Below are 12,902 nucleotides of genomic sequence, written 5' to 3'. Positions count from 1 at the left end.
CTGTGTTTTTTTGTTTTTTTGTTTTTTAAATATGAAATAAGCCTTTAGTATAAAGCTTCTCACACATTTTTGACTAGTGCTAGCAATTAGCATTGGGCAGACTGGTCAAACCATTTGGGTCCGGCATTGTTCTCCAAATCTGAGCGCTCTGAATTTGATTCCTCAAGGCTGCAGAAGTTCGCAGTATTCCTATTTTCCAGGACTCCCTAAGGTAGCATCCAACTTCAACAGCCACCAAGAGTCAAGTGTTGAGGTGTGGAGAACGCTGCCAACCCCAAGTTTGACGGGTCCAGTCAACACTACCAGCAATTACCACAATGAATAGTCCAAGCCTACACATTCGCTAAGTGTGTATTGTGAGAAAAAGTGACTGGGCCACAGCTCCATTGTAGGTGCCACATGGCAGATGATAGGTTTCTGTTAGTGAAAGGAATGAAGAGGTTTTCAGCACAAACTACTGAGTTCTGTATGGAAAGGCTCCACAAAAGGCTCTGCTCATGAAGAGCACTGTGAAGGCCCTAGTTCCCCAAAGGTCACTCAATATCAATGCTATAGACAGAATTTAACAAAAATCATTTGCATCTGTCCGTTTTTAATCCCCTGAACATCCATGTGTGAACACAGCCTTAGAAAGCCCACTTCAGTTATTAGTCTATAGTTACTTTAATAAACCTCTTACGGAGAAGAACAGAGTAAATCTCTTGCAGATAAGTATTTAGAGTCAATTAAACCTGAATTCATTCATGAGATATGAAGAGCAAAGCAGCCGGCCGACATTAATCAGGTCTAATTCCCAGCACGGCAGTGAGATAGTACTTAGAAAATACACATAATACAGAGTAAACAGATAAAGAAACACTCCCTGCATATGGCATGATTGTAGGTAAAAGACCCCAGGTCACATAGCATTAGAGCACAGCTACCATCACTATAAGCACATAGCTACCCAACAGCTGACTACATAATGGCAAATGCTTCCCTCTCCGGATAGAAAAATGCATAAAACAAATACTCAGAGCAGAGCCTCGTATGTGAGCACAAGGAAAACAATCTAAAGACCAAAAATAGCAAAACTGAGAAGTCTGGCGTCACTGTTAGCGGCCTCCTCTGATCTAAAGTTACATGAACACTTACATGAAGAAGAGGCATCCAAGTCAGATGAACTATATAGCCTGCCAGCTCCGCAGATGGAACAATGTAACTAGAAATTCCAAGACCCAAAAAGAGAGTTTTCTTAAAGGACATTCATTTATGTTCTGATCATAGCTTCTATGTGCCAGACCCACCTAACAACGGACATCAACTGTGCCCAACAGCTCCAATGGGGATCCATTGGGTTCTACTGTTGTGACTGTTGTTTAGATGGGGAGAATGGCACAGCATGCTACTCTTTTAATGCTGGTTTTACCAATGTAAGAAATGGACCTCATAAATTTAATATGTTATAGTAGGCCATATATATGGGGTATATTTTATAAGGTATTCATTTAAGATGGAGGACTAAAAAGATGTAGCCAGGGTTACACCAATAAATAAACACTACACAGGAAACTGACAGACTCCATTACATTAAATAGGATTCATCAGGATCCATAGGCATCTATGGACAACAGACCATCCGGCTACATTTCAGTGGAGTGAACAGACCCTTTAAGAATGGACATGAAATCTGAGGGAAAGCTAAGCATTTGTTACCTCACTCCCTGCAGTACCTTAGTATAACTCCCCAATACTTTATGCCATCATGTATACCCAATCTGGCCATGTACTTCTAGCCAGACAGGAGCAGAAATCTAAATATAGAGAGGTATCAGGAATAGTATTCATAAATCTCCTCTTCCAACTAATTATGTAGGAAAATCTCCAAAAAGTTTGGAATCCAGCGACCTTGCTATGATCGTACACTGCTTCTGTAACATGAAAGTATGGTGCAGTTTTATTGTGATGGTTAGGCACCAATCTGCCTAAAACCAGACTGACCCCTGTGGTACCTACAGTTGTGAATGCACTAATATTAACTACTGATGCATTGCATTGTCACAGCGATTGAGTTTTTTTCTAAGTAGTTCACCACATGACACTATAATCACTACAGTGTGGCCAGGTGCATTCTCTTGGAACTCAAATACCTATACATTTATTTAAATTAGGAGAAATTCTTGGTGGTTTGCCTCATGTTTCACTCCACACATACTGGGCATGTATGTACTTTGCTATTAAGTATATATGACTTTCACTTCCCTCTTCCTTGTCATGTCCTGACAAAGCATTACTTGGACCCGAAACAGCCGCAGGCCGGGCTTGAACTTGTGTTTTATCCTGCTGTATATCACTCAGGTGGAATCATCTGATTGACATGGTGAGCGCACTGATTCATTTACTACTGAGTATATAAAGAGAACATGTTGCATTCATCACATCCAACAATACAACTACATGCATATTTTCTGCAATTAACAACTTTACCCTTTTGCCATTAAAGAGATTATCCACAAAAATAGCACCACCCCAGCCCTCAGGTTGTGTGTGGTATTGCAATTCAGCTCTATTTACTTCAACTGAGCTGCAAACCCACATCCAAACAGATGACAGGAGATGAGCTGTTTCTGGAAGAAAGTGACCAAGCAGGACAACCCTTTTAAAAGTATCTGTCATGGACGTTTCTGAAATCCAGGGTAAGCAGCATAGGATAAGTCTTGAGTGAAACTTGGAAAATGGATTCAGAAAATCCGAATACATCTACAACACGAAGCAGAAAATGGCACTACAACAGGAGTTATTGGTGACTTGCAGGACTTTTCCTATATACTACAATTGAGCAGTGTTCCCCAAATGGAGAAGTATTAGTTTAGTCATTACAGGAAAGTACTACCCCAGAGGCCGGCGACTGGATACATATTGCCCTGGGGATGTCATCTGGAGAGCCCATCATACAGGGACCAGACAACTGTTTAATATGTATGGAAAAGAAGGGCCCGTGGAGCCTCATTAAAGAGTCTCAAAACACAGGACTAGCCAGATATCCCTCCAGCCAAGGGGCAGCTCCTGTAGGGAAACCACCATATTAGGTGGCCCTATATAATGACAAAGGAAAAACCAAGGCCAAGTATCCATCCACATACAGCAGTTTCGGAGTGTTGCCCCTCATCAGTGTGGAGCAGGATTCTGGATAGGTGGGAGCAATGCCTCCCAGGGGGCAATGCGCCTAGGATTTCACTGCATTGAGCGCTTTTACTAGCAGCCGGCAGTGTTATCTTTGGCTGGTCTCCCTGAGATCAGCGATCTGTTTCTCTTATAATATGTATGGAGGCCTCCTGACTCCCCCAAAAAGAGAAATTCTCTCAGTCTCCGCCCAATGGCCGCCCCAGCCTAAGCCCAATGGCCACCCCACCCTCAGCGGGAGTATTCTATTCTCAAAATCCAGAACATACATCAGTGTGAATACAATGAGAAATAGACATTTCAGATAGAGACCAGGTCTTCTTAGTTATTGACTACCAATATATCCAATATGTCACCAGTAACAGGAGGTAAAGCCTGCTAAACTTCCCATCTGTTGGTGAATAAGTGTCTGCCTGTCCTCTCTATGGGCTATGTGAAGAAGCCAAATGTCATCTTCTATAATTGCTAGTAACCACAACATTTTTGGATGTCGGCCTCCTCAGACTCCTCGCTCCACACACACTGCGCTCTTAGAAAAACTTTACTCACTTTCCATCCCAACCACAGCTCTCTCCAGAGACAGACTGGGCCCAACACCGAAAGTCCAGGAAGAATGCAATCCCTATACCACACAGCGGTGGAGGTGACTGGATGACCAAGCATCAATAAAGCTAGCCCTGGCCTAATGAATGCCACTAAAGCTCATTTCTTACTATAAAGTGTCTATAAAACATCTATAAAAGCAATGACATCTAGCAAAGGCAAACTAATATACAAACAGCCGTCATGTTACTGTGCTATTAAATGGATTACCCAAGCCCTGATATGTATGATGAAAGCATGCTGTGAGGATATAGATAGATACAAGCACTGCTCAGTGTCCTATATTTTATTCTATTAATCTCATATCGCAGTATATAAATGACATATCCCCAAATGCATATACATGTACGCTCTCATACATCATACCCTGCCAACGGCCTAGATGTGTCTGGGTCACTTCTGGCTCATATGTAGAGGGATTTGCAATATCTGTGGCATCCATTGACCCCGCATGTCTAGATGATAAGTCCAGGAAGAACTGTATATCACTTTTTGCCTGTATCTGTTCATTACAAGTCCAATGCATTAACAGCCCTGTATAGTTAAAGGCCTAAAGATGCCCATACATATTATACCAATGTCTCTAAGGTGAACGTCAACCTCATGACTTCCTATAGACAGATGATGTTATTGGAAAGCAGGGTCAGGCATGATGGATCTTGAACGCCCAACCCTCTTATTTTTGAGTAATAAGTAAGCACCAGAGCGATATCTTCAGCTGTCAGGTATTGCAGGTATATGACCAGCTTAAAGGGTTTATCCAGAGTTAGAAAATGATGGCCTTTTCCCTTCAGAATCAGCACCTCCACTGTCCTTAGTTTGGGTATGGTTTTGCAGATCAGTTCCATTGAAATTAATAAGCTCAATTGCAATACCACACACAACCTGAGGACGGGGGAGGTGCTGTTTTTGCAAAGTACCTGTGCTTTTAATAATTTTGGATTAACATGTTCACATCTTGGCCACGCATTCCCACTGTCACAGATTCTGCCAATAATGTAAGGACTTTTTTGTAATCTAAATAAATTCGCTACTTAGAGGGGAACTTATGTGATTTTCTTTCAAATCAATTGGTGTCAGCAAGTTAAATAGATTTGTAATTTACTTCTATTTTGAAATATCTAGCCGATTCCTTTACTTATCAGCCACTGTATGTCCTGCAGAAAGTGGTGTTTTCTTTCCAGTCTGACACAATGCTCTCTGCTGCCACCTCTGTCCATGACAGGAACTGTCCAGAGCAGGTTAGGTTTTCTATGGGGAGTTACTACTGATCTGGACACATCTTGTCATGGACCGAGGTGTCAGACTGGACAGAATATACCACTTCCTGGACATACAGCAACTGGAAGGTTTTTTTTTAAATAGAAGTACGTTACAAATCTATATAACTCTAACACCTGTTGATTTGAAGAAAAAAAAAATCAGGAAAAATTCCAAGCGCTGACATAATCCCAATGGGCCCCCCATCTATCAATATAATGTGATAATTATTATGGTATTATGCTATACAAAAGAGAAAAAAGTCACATAATCACTTTCAATAGAACAGCTTATTGCCATGGTAAAAGACTAGACAGAACATTGTTTTACAGATAACAATTATCAGGCCAAACCCTAAAACTATAGAACTATAACCATATAGACTTATAAAGGGAAGTGCAGAGTTCACAGAGGACTCAGTAAATAAATATATATTATATATATATTTTTTTTTTTCATTTATTTTCAAAATATAGGCATGTGAGTAATAAAGCATAATAACCCAACAACATATTTGCTCCTATATTGACTACAGCATTAGAAAGAGATACCATAAGACTTGAAATGTGACAAACCTTTTAATGACAGCTATGAACAAATGTTGAGACATAAAAGACATGAAACATATAGAAGAGGAACCATTCTTCAAGGGGAAAAAAAACTATCACTTGGTGACTAAACAGTTAAAACAGAAGCTTTTGCATAGACCAGGGTAACTCTACTTTCTATAATATAGGTGCATAGTGATAGATTACCTTAGGGCATTTTCACACTGCCGTAAAGTGGCAAGTCAGGGCCCAACCATGATTCAAACTGACACTAAGTGCCCGATCATGCCTATCAATTAGTCCATTCAGCTTGTATCCTAAAGTCACAAAGAAAAGACCCTATGGTAATGGGGGTCATCTGCCAAGCGATTCTTCTATCACACACTAGAAAACTCATCACAAGCTGCTTCCTAATGAGAAAGCAATGCAGTTTAGTGACCATTACCAATGGTGCAATGTTCCCAATGTTAATGAAATCTCACATCTAGGGACATTGCACGTACACTGCTCTATAATGCCCTCCATGTTGCTGCTGCTTTATAGGGTGTCTATAGATGATGTGAATGAAAGTGGAGCAGGAGGAACTCTCCTGTGTGTTCACTCTATGGGAGATATAATAGAGGCTAGGCTCCAGCTACCTACCAGTCAGTAGACATAAAAAAATGGAGCCTGCATAAGGGGAAGAAAGCTGGCAAAAATGTCATATACGATATACGCATGGGAACTTTTCCTGAAAAGTTACATCCAGGCCCATCCATGTACAAGGAACTGTAGCAGGTCTGATTACTTAAATTGGGCCACACTATATCTCCCTTAGGGCTACTGAACAGGAGGGAACAAAGGCAGGACCCCCACCGAAGCTTGCACTACCAGTAATACTATGCCTGCAGCAGACCTGGAAGTCTGAACAGATACTGAATATGTATGAGCATATAGGTGCAGCAGTGACATACATGCTAGTAATTTAAGGAATCTAGTCAACAATATAAGGTGGCGTTCACATTGTGTCAGAGGCCACTCTCACAGAATCTGTTAAAAAAAATAATATAAAAAAAATAAAAAAAATAAAAAAGAGTCCTGTAAGATGACAGATATGGTAGGAAAAAATTACCCCATTCCATCAATTAGGTCAGCCGGGCTTCTCTGCGTAACGTTCTAGCCAGCTATGTCTCTAGTGTGAACACCAACTTATCTGAGATGAGGAACATAGCCGGTATATAGCATTTGTACATTTGTACTCCAGAACACGTCACATAAGGTCACTGTTTCACCACTTGCTAAGAGAATGATGTCACTTCTACAATGACCTCCACCAACTCATATATGAATTCATTCTCAGATGTTCGTTTGCTGACATAGAGAATACAAGTGGAGGGAGCGGGAGCCACCTAGACAAGCAGCAACAAGGAGTGTGACAGCAACCCATCATCCCGGGTTATAGGGAAGGAAGATACAGTCATCCCATGACACAGACCTGGGAAAGCCTCATGGAATTATAGCAGCATTTGTCATCAGTGTAAGATAACTGAGACTTTCATCAGATTTGCTGGTTGTCTTCCTCCTGATCCTCACAGCGACCATCGATAAGCTTCCCAGGAATACTGGATCAAGAAGCAACAGCAATGAAACTATTCATGTTCCCAGCAGAGCACACATGAATGAATAATCATTATTATAAGGCCGTCCGGACACAGAAGACATTCACTCCGCACAGATAACACAGGAACTATACATACAGAGGACACATCATAGTCACTTGGTTAGAAAAATAAAAAGTCATTGAGCTTGGTGCCCATACAGGAAAAGCCACATTCACCTCCTATAAAAGCTGTAGGGGGACAGCTTCCAACACGCTGGGAATTGTAGTTCTACAACAGCTGAGAAGCTACAGGTTGGGGAACCTGACCTATAGCATCCAAACCCCATGCCCCTGTGTCCTGCACCTATAGTCATCCCCTCCCTCTCCTACATACATGTATACTACCAGTTAGTACCTGTTCACACAGAACTTCCTAAGATCACTACAATGGGAGAGACACTAAGCAGAAGCCATGTCTAACAAGCTTCACCAGCTCAACAAGTCTGACTTACGCTACACAGACAGGAACGATCTTATCGGCAACATTTGCTAAAAATGGAATTTAACTAGTGTTCGGAGTATTTCCACCACAAGTCAGCAGCCAATCCTTGACGATTCCCTGTTGCACGCAGATTAAGGCCATGTTCACACAAAATAGATTTTCGTCAAAGTAAGGTCGTTGTTGCCACTTGCAACAACGGCCGTGATTAATACGAAAATATACGTGGTATGCGCTCCAGCCGGAATCTCTAGCGGCACCGCAAACAACTCACGTCAGTTTTCTATGGCCGCTATTTATTGAGTGCACATTTATTCAGTGCACATAGTGGAACGAGCGGCTCCGGCCGCACGCTTCATTGTGTGCAGTGGGGAGTTCTGATGGGCCCGCATCAGAACACTGTGGCGCCACAGATCATCCAGGCGGTACTGCAGTACCGGCCGGGTCACGGAACGGCCAGGTCAGTCTCTTACAGTGTGTGAACATGGCCTAATGGTGCGTTTACACAGAAAGATTATCTGCCAAAGATTTGAAGCAAAAACCAGGAACGGACTATAAACAGAGATTAGGTCATAAAGGAAAGCCTGAGATTTCTCCTCTTTTCAAATCTACTCCTGGCTTTGGCTTCAAATCTTTGGCAGATAATCTTTCTGTGTAAACGCACCATAAGTCTGTATATTATCACTAATCTCTGATGGGGGGAAAAATGGCAGCTGTGACAGCACATCATCAGAAGTCCCTGCACCAAACTGACAACCAGCACTGGACCGGGCAGGGTAAGTACTGCCATACTGACAACCAGCACTGGACCGGGCAGGGTAAGTACTGCCATACTGACAACCAGCACTGGACCGGGCAGGGTAAGTACTGCCATACTGACAACCAGCACTGGACCGGGCAGGGTAAGTACTGCCATACTGACAACCAGCACTGGACCGGGCAGGGTAAGTACTGCCATACTGACAACCAGCACTGGATCGGGCAGGGTAAGTACTGCCATACTGACAACCAGCACTGGACCGGGCAGGGTAAGTACTGCCATACTGACAACCAGCACTGGACCGGGCAGGGTAAGTACTGCCATACTGACAACCAGCACTGGACCGGGCAGGGTAAGTACTGCCATACTGACAACCAGCACTGGACCGGGCAGGGTAAGTACTGCCATACTGACAACCAGCACTGGACCGGGCAGGGTAAGTATTGTCATTCTGACAACCAGCATTGGACCGGGCAGGGTGAGTACTGCCATACTGACAACCAGCACTGGACCGGGCAGGGTGAGTACTGCTATACTGATCAAACAACAGTCTAAATACTGGGACCCCTACTATGGACTGGAACAATGTTACCCAAACTGCTGTTGCAAAACTACAACCTGTTCTCCGGGCATGATGGGAGTTGTAGTTTCGAAACAGCTGGTCACCTACAGGTTGGGGAACACTGCTCTAGAAAAGTCACAGCAATATTAGGAAAGCATTGTGTCACTTTGTCTCCTTATAGCGGCCATTGGGGTCAACCTATCCAAACATTGTATATCCACCACTCCCATGACTCAGCAAACGTACTGAATGTCTGACTAATGGGGGTCCGACCACCGAGACCCCAACAGTCTCTCCAAGTGAATGGGATTGTGGGATGTGATGCAATAGAAGGCGCTGTATACGGACACTGATGGTGTATATATATATATATATATATATATATATATATATATATAATGATAGGGAAAGCCCCTCAGTGCACCTGAGTGTAACACCAATGTGCGCGCTCCCTACACATCTGGAGAACACATGAAGCCCACTGATCCTGGGGATAAGAAGTCAGCGCACCGAGACATCTGTCAGCTCAGCTCGCCGCCTCCATCCGCTAAGATCATTACACCAAGCATTAGCCAATTACCAGCTCACCGCCAGCCTGTGCTACAGGACTACACCAAGCAGCCAATCAGCAGGCAGCTTTCATTCTCTAACCTAAACTGAGAACATTAAACATGAATTCTGATTGGTTGCTACAGAGAGAGACTATTAAACGTAAACTCTGATTGGTTGCTATGAGCAACAGGGCCCTACCAATCATGAATTGTGATTGGTTGCTAATGGAATAACACTGATCCTAATGACCAGGCATTCTCATTGGTTGCTATGGACAACTGCACCCTAACATAGTCCCTAATAAACCTGATTCTGATTGGAGATGACGGGGCCAATAGGATTCATCCTATGTTATGGCAGGAATCCCACTGTATCCATCACGTAATAATTCTGCTACTGTAACAGAACTTCAGCTGAGCCCCGTATACACATGCTATATAGCTGTATACTCCCGGGCCGCCCATAGGCAGCAGCCAGCACACAGACTTGGTGTAAGTTGTATGTGGAGGACAGTCAGGCTGTATAAACCGCACCGTGTGACAGCTACTGCGGTATTCACACACAGTGTGCAGCGCGCAGGACATGTGTCCTCCTATATACTATATACTGTACAGAGCCGGGGTCACTGCAGCAGCATCACTGACAAGAGCCGCACTGCACCATGTGCCTCGTCCACACCGCAGCCGTCACCGCATACATACCGCCGGGGAAGCGCCTGCAGCAGCAGCACCGCACGATCTGCACAATGTCCCGCATCAACCAGCGCAGCCCGATCCTCCCTCTATGGAGCTTTTTTTTCCCCCTAGAGCTAGTTAGAAATAATGGAGGACTGTAACCCCGCCTCCTTGTTTATGTCATCGCGTCACATGACCATCCCGGATAGCGTTAACTCCTACTGTCCCGGCAGGAAGAGGATGGAATGTGGACTCGTCCAGTAGGTGTGACTGTGTATAGCAGAGCTCAGGATTACCATGACGTCAGCTTTATGTAACATACCGTGCTTCACTGCATCTGCCAGTCACCGGCTCATTTCCTTTTTTTAGATTTTGTTTTATTTCACTACTTACAAAAAAAACGTTATTTTATTAAATATTCTTAAACTCCTATTCTGACCCCTTTAACTTTTATATTTCTCCTTGTGGGCTCACAGAGAAGGCAGTCATGTGATTGACAGGCTCTCTGTAATGGCCGGGACCTGGATACAAGTAAGTATAGCTGTTATATTGCAGTCTTCAGGAGAATGGACCTGTATACAGTAAGTATAGCTGTTATATTGTATCCTGTTAAATAGCATGTCTCCAAGAGACTGGACCTGGATACAGTAAGTATAGCTGTTGTATAGCATGTCTTCAGGAGGCTGGACCTGGATACAAGTAAGTATAGCTGTTGTATAGCTGCCTTCAGGAGAATGGCCCTGGATACAGTAAGAATAGCTGTTGTATGGCTGCCTTCAGTAGACTGGACCTGGATACAGTAAGTATAGCTGTTATATACCAACCTTCAGGAGACTGGACCTGGGTACAAGCAGGGCCGTATTTACCTCTAGGCACCCGTGGTCCGGTGCCTAGGGCAGCACCTTGCAGGGGGGCAGCACCAGGGAGCAGGGGTAAGGTAACAACTTTTTTTTGTTTTTATTTTTTTAGTCTCTCACCTCTTTATTAGACTTGCCAGTAAATCTGATGTCTTTTTGAGGGGGGCTGGGGGTAGGTATGATCAGGTCTGGTGGTGTTGTTCTGGTCTGATATGGCTGTGACGCCTGGAGCTATTACTTACCAATCTACCAATCCTGTGGTGAGAATTCCCCCAGACAATGTGCAGGCTGCTCTTATCATTGATTCAATATGGAAATTTATGTGTTAAGCCATTAAAAACCATGAAAACGCAAATAAAACAATCTTTCTACATGTAGAGAAATGCATGTGGCCGAAACCAGGCTCCACCACGCTCGGCAAGATGGGGCGTCTTCAGGTTTAGTGCCTAGGGCAGCAGTAGCTGTTAATACGGCCCTGGGTACAAGTATGTATAGCTGTTATATAGCTGCCTTCAGGAGACTAAACCTGGATACAGGTAAGTATAGCTATTAAATAGCATGTTTTCAGGAGGCTGGACCTGCATACAGGTAAATATAGCTGTTATATAGCATGTCTTCATGAGGCTGGACCTGAATACAGGTAAATATAGCTGTTATATAGCATGTCTGCAGGAGGATGGACCTGGAAACAAGTAAGTATAGCAGTTATACAGCATGTCTTCAGGAGACTGGATCTGGATACAAGTAAGTATAGCTGTTATATAGCATGTCTTCAGGAGGCTGGACCTGGAAAAAGGTAAGTATAGCTGTTATATAGCATGTCTTCAGGAGACTGGACCTGGGTACAGTAAGTATAGCTGTTATATAGCATGTCTTCAGGAGGATGGACCTGGATACAAGTAAATATAGCTGTTATATAGCATGTCTTCAGGAGGCTGGACCTGGATACAGGTAAGTATAGCTGTTATATAGTATGTCTTTAGGAGACTGGACCTGGATACAAGTATAGCTTTGTTTCAAAGCATGAGAACTAACAATAATAATATAAAGTAAATTGCAAATGTGATGTTAAGCAAATTGCTTTACATCACATCTCCTCGTGATTTTGATTTTGAAAGCTATAATAATAGGGACCATTTAAGGTACTGTTTCTGGGTACGCTAAGTAATCTTCATCTAACCAGTTAACTGTTTGCCCTATATTTGGGTGGGATTGGGTTCTTGGGTCTTGTGATGTAGAGCCTATAAAGACCTATGAGTCAGTATACGTGACAGGCGCCTGTGCAGTTTTCAGGATTTCATTTGCTGTTTACTCCTGTAGTCTCTGCCAGTCAGTCCATCTGTCTCCACTGATGGTGCTATCCCAGCCACGTGCTGCCATAATACAATCATAATTCACAGAGACACAGATTTTATTTTTGTTTATTGTTGCATATCATTAGTTTAGTAACAGTATATCATTTATTTGTTTAGTGTTTATATAAACCTGGAATTGGAATTCACCTGGAATTTCAGTTGACAATGTTACATAGGTCTTGGGAAAAGGATACACATATTACCTTTCATTTAGTGGTTTGTGGTTATGTTCCCACAATATCTGACATTTTTCATAATGATGAACGTTATTAATAATAATAATAATAATCATGATAATTATTTATGTTGACATTATAAAATTATCTTTGGTATTATAAAAATAACGTCCATTATTTCACCTAAAAAGACATTGTGTGAACATAGCTTGTGACTGCAATCTGCTAAAAAGATTTGTTTCAGTTTGGTCAGAATTTTGGAGGAGAAGTCCGGCCAAATCCATAATTACCGGGCAGGGGGTGGGGGGGAATATA

At 42.9% G+C, this 12,902-nt stretch overlaps 1 protein-coding gene across 7 annotated transcripts in view; it reads right to left on the bottom strand.

Annotated features, from left to right (window-relative positions):
• The window catches only part of MYO18A (myosin XVIIIA), a 258,536-nt gene extending 248,181 nt beyond the window's left edge, over nucleotides 1–10,355 (bottom strand). For 4 of the 7 annotated variants that reach the window (XM_069945228.1, XM_069945229.1, XM_069945230.1 and 1 more), the window contains exon 1: nucleotides 10,227–10,355. The gene's annotated coding sequence lies outside the window, so the exon portion shown is untranslated. The remainder of the gene's footprint in view (nucleotides 1–10,226) is intronic. The other 3 variants (XM_069945236.1, XM_069945237.1, XM_069945233.1) reach the window with 2 other exon arrangements.
• Nucleotides 10,356–12,902: the final 2,547 nt, after the last annotated feature.

This window comes from Dendropsophus ebraccatus, chromosome 11 (assembly GCF_027789765.1).
Source record: "Dendropsophus ebraccatus isolate aDenEbr1 chromosome 11, aDenEbr1.pat, whole genome shotgun sequence".
Classification (NCBI taxonomy): domain Eukaryota; kingdom Metazoa; phylum Chordata; class Amphibia; order Anura; family Hylidae; genus Dendropsophus; species Dendropsophus ebraccatus.
Note: the sequence above shows the minus strand (reverse complement) of the source record. Positions and strands in the feature narration are given on the sequence as shown.